This window comes from Oncorhynchus keta, chromosome 24, assembly GCF_023373465.1.
Source record: "Oncorhynchus keta strain PuntledgeMale-10-30-2019 chromosome 24, Oket_V2, whole genome shotgun sequence".
Taxonomy (NCBI): domain Eukaryota; kingdom Metazoa; phylum Chordata; class Actinopteri; order Salmoniformes; family Salmonidae; genus Oncorhynchus; species Oncorhynchus keta.
Window position 1 is genome coordinate 14,205,531 of NC_068444.1, and position 3,983 is coordinate 14,209,513.

Sequence of the window (3,983 nt, forward strand, 5' to 3'; positions counted from 1 at the left end):
TCTCGGACCTGCCTGGTGTGTTCCTTGTTCTTCATGATGCTCTCTGCGCTTTTAACGGACCTCTGAGACTATCACAGTGCAGGTGCATTTATACGGAGACTTGATTACACACAGGTGGATTGTAATTTATCATCATTAGTCATTTAGGTCAACATTGGATCATTCAGAGATCCTCACTGAACTTCTGGAGAGAGTTTGCTGCACTGAAAGTAAAGGGGCTGAATAATTTTGCACGCCCAATTTTTCAGTTTTTGTTTGTTAAAAAAGTTTGAAATATCCAATAAATGTCGTTCCACTTCATGATTGTGTCCCACTTGTTGTTGATTCTTCACAAAAAAATACAGTTTTATCTTTATGTTTGAAGCCTGAAATGCGGCAAAAGGTCGCAAAGTTCAAGGGGGCCGAATACTTTCGCAAGGCACTGTATAAATCATTGCTTGGTAAAGCCCCGCCTTATCTCAGCTAACTGGTCACCATAGCAGCACCCACCCGCAGCACGCGCTCCAGCAGGTATATTTCAATCATTCGGCCACCCTTCCTTCCAGTTCTCTGCTGCCAATGACTGGAACAAACTGCAACAATCACTGAAACTGGAGACTCATATCTCCCTCACTAGCTTTAAGCACTAGCTGTCAGAGCAGCTCACAGATCACCACTGCACCTGTACATAGCCAATCTGTAAATAGCCCATCCAACAACATTGCACACCAGTATCTCTACTTGCACATTCATCACTCCAGCGTTTAATTGCTATATTATAATTATTTCAGCACTATTGCCTACCTCACTTGCACACACTGTAAATATACTTTTTCTATTTTATTATTGATTGTATATTTGTTTATTCCACGTGTACACTCTGTTGTTGTTCGTGTTGCACAGCTTTATCTTGGCCAAGTCGCAGTTGTAAATGATAACTAACTTGTTCTCAACTAGCCTACCTGGTTAAATAAAGGTGAGATTAAAACTATGAAAATACAGGTCAACATGACAACATTCAAAATGTTTGTATTATTATTAACACGTGTAGGAAGCCCAGCCGTGAGGCCGGGCATCAAAAAATTAGTTGATACTCATAATGTTCCTCTCCACGGAAATCTTTAGTAAAAGGCGAAAGATTTATGCGATCTGAAGAGAAACCAGAGTGTACTACATCTTCATTAAAAACATTCACAGCCTGTTCTCGGCCTTACTATTCAGGGTCATGGTTAATATTATTATTATTATTATTATTATTATTATTTAATCAAAGCTCTATTACCATCGACAGAATACGGAGATATTACAGTCCAGTCCACCAATGCAAATGAAGAGATACGTTTGGTAAGTGTCATACTTTGCAACTTCATTATTTCTTTATGCAAACGAAATGCACGCTGGGCATTACACAAATAATTTCCTGGTTTGTCCCCTTCATTTGTTAATCTCATCAAAGGCTGTAACTACGTTGGCGTAACAGTTAAACTACAATCAAAAATCTACTATCACTCGGAAACGATGTTCAATTTGTAAATGTTGACAGGACGAAATACAAAGCTTCTACATGGAGCATGCGCAGTTGAGACCCTGCAAGCAACATCTTCACAAGTCAGGCGTGAGAAGCAGGAAGGGGTGTCAGCATGTTAACCGTTGTGCTTTACAATTGCGTGTAATCACTCTGCAACAATGTATACATTTAGAAGACCAAACATAACTCCATGATGAACGTTTGTGTAAAATGGTCTAACAACGTGTCTTAACAGGTGTTTGACTAGTGGACTAGTGGACTACTCTACTACTACTAATAGCCTATTGCCCTGAAAAACACACAGCGAAGTATAGTATAAAGTCCACTAGCCCTACAGAGAAGTCTACCCAAATTACCTAAACATTCCAAGGCAAGACCGATTGCTGTATGGCGATGAAGATGTACATGAACAAATTTCCTCGGTTTCTCCCCACAAACTAATTGCTACCTATAATATCGCTAAAGCGAGTTAACAATGTATTTTTATATAGCCTCCACATTGACTCTGTACCGGTACCCCCTGTATATAGCCTCCACATTGACTCTGTACTGGTACCCTCTGTATATAGCCTCCACATTGACTCTGTACTGGTACCCTCTGTATATAGCCTCCGTACTGGTACCCTCTGTATATAGCCTCCACATTGACTTTGTACCATAATACCCTGTATATAGGTTCCACATTGACTCTGTACTGGTACCCTCTGTATAAAGCCTCCACATTTTTTTTTATTTTTTTTATTTTACCTTTATTTTACTAGGCAAGTCAGTTAAGAACAAATTCTTATTTTCAATGACGGCCTAGGAACAGTGGGTTAACTGCCTGTTCAGGGGCAGAACGACCTTGTCAGCTCGGGGGCTTGAACTTGCAACCTTTCGGTTACTAGTCCAATGCTCTAACCACTAGGCTACCCTGCCACATTGACTCTGTACCAGTACCCCCTATATATAGCCTCCACATTGACTCTGTACCGTAATACCCTGTATATAGTCTCCACATTGACTCTGCACTGGTACCCCCTGTATATAGCCTCCACATTGACTCTGTACCGTAATACCCTGTATATAGCCTCCACATTGACTCTGTACTGGTATCCCCTGTATATAGCCTCCACATTGAGTATGTACTGGTACCCTCTGTATATAGCCTCAACATTGACTCTGTACCGTAATACCCTGTATATAGCCTCCACATTGACTCTGTACTGGTACCCTCTGTATAAAGCCTCCACATTGACTCTATACCAGTACCCCCTGTATATACCCTCCACATTGACTCTGTACCGTAATACCCTGTATATAGTCTCCACATTGACTCTGTACTGGTACCCTCTGTATAAAGCCTCCACATTGACTCTGTACCAGTACCCCCTGTATATAGCCTCCACATTGACTCTGTACCGTAATACCCTGTATATAGCCTCCACATTGACTCTGTACTGGTATCCCCTGTATATAGCCTCCACATTGAGTCTGTACTGGTACCCTCTGTATATAGCCTCAACATTGACTCTGTACCGTAATACCCTGTATATAGTCTCCACATTGACTCTGTACTGGTACCCTCTGTATAAAGCCTCCACATTGACTCTGTACCAGTACCCCCTGTATATAGCCTCCACATTGACTCTGTACCGTAATACCCTGTATATAGCCTCCACATTGACTCTGTTCCGGTACCCTCTGTATATAGCCTCCACATTGACTCTATACCAGTACCCCCTGTATATACCCTCCACATTGACTCTGTACCGTAATACCCTGTATATAGTCTCCACATTGACTCTGTACTGGTACCCTCTGTATAAAGCCTCCACATTGACTCTGTACCAGTACCCCCTGTATATAGCCTCCACATTGACTCTGTACCGTAATACCCTGTATATAGCCTCCACATTGACTCTGTTCCGGTACCCTCTGTATATAGCCTCCACATTGACTCTGTACTGGTACCCCCTGTATATAGCCTCCACATTGACTCAGTACCGGTACCCCCTGTATATAGCCTCCACATTGACTCAGTACCGGTACCCCCTGTATATAGCCTCCACATTGACTCAGTACCGGTATCCCCAGAGGAAAGGAAGGAGAGAGCAGGGACCATGAGGTGGAAGACGGTGTCCCCTCTCTCTGGTCAGTCTCACCGGAGGAAAGGAAGGAGGGACCAGGTGGAAGACGGTGTCCCCTCTCTCTGGTCAGTCTCACCGGAGGAAAGGAAGGAGAGAGCAGGTGGAAGACGGTGTCCCCTCTCTCTGGTCAGTCTCACCAGAGGAAAGGAAGGAGAGACCAGGGACCATGAGGCGGACTCTCTGCTGCTCTCTCCCTCCCTCTGCTGAGACTAATGCCGTGTTCAAAACAACTCGGAAGTCAGAAATCTCAGACTTCCGACTTCAGTGCGTTCAAGACAACTGGGAATCCAGCCCCTCGGCCTTGCAAATGTTGACCTGATTAAAGACCTTACTCACTCATGTGGGGT

The 3,983-nt window shown here is 43.4% G+C and overlaps 1 non-coding gene across 1 annotated transcript; it reads right to left on the minus strand.

Moving 5' to 3' along the window:
- Window positions 1–1,032: 1,032 nt before the first annotated feature.
- LOC118357772 (U5 spliceosomal RNA) lies at window positions 1,033–1,148 on the minus strand. Its single transcript, XR_004820356.1, has one exon. It is a non-coding gene; the product is annotated as a U5 spliceosomal RNA (small nuclear RNA).
- Between the last annotated feature and the right edge of the window lie 2,835 nt (window positions 1,149–3,983).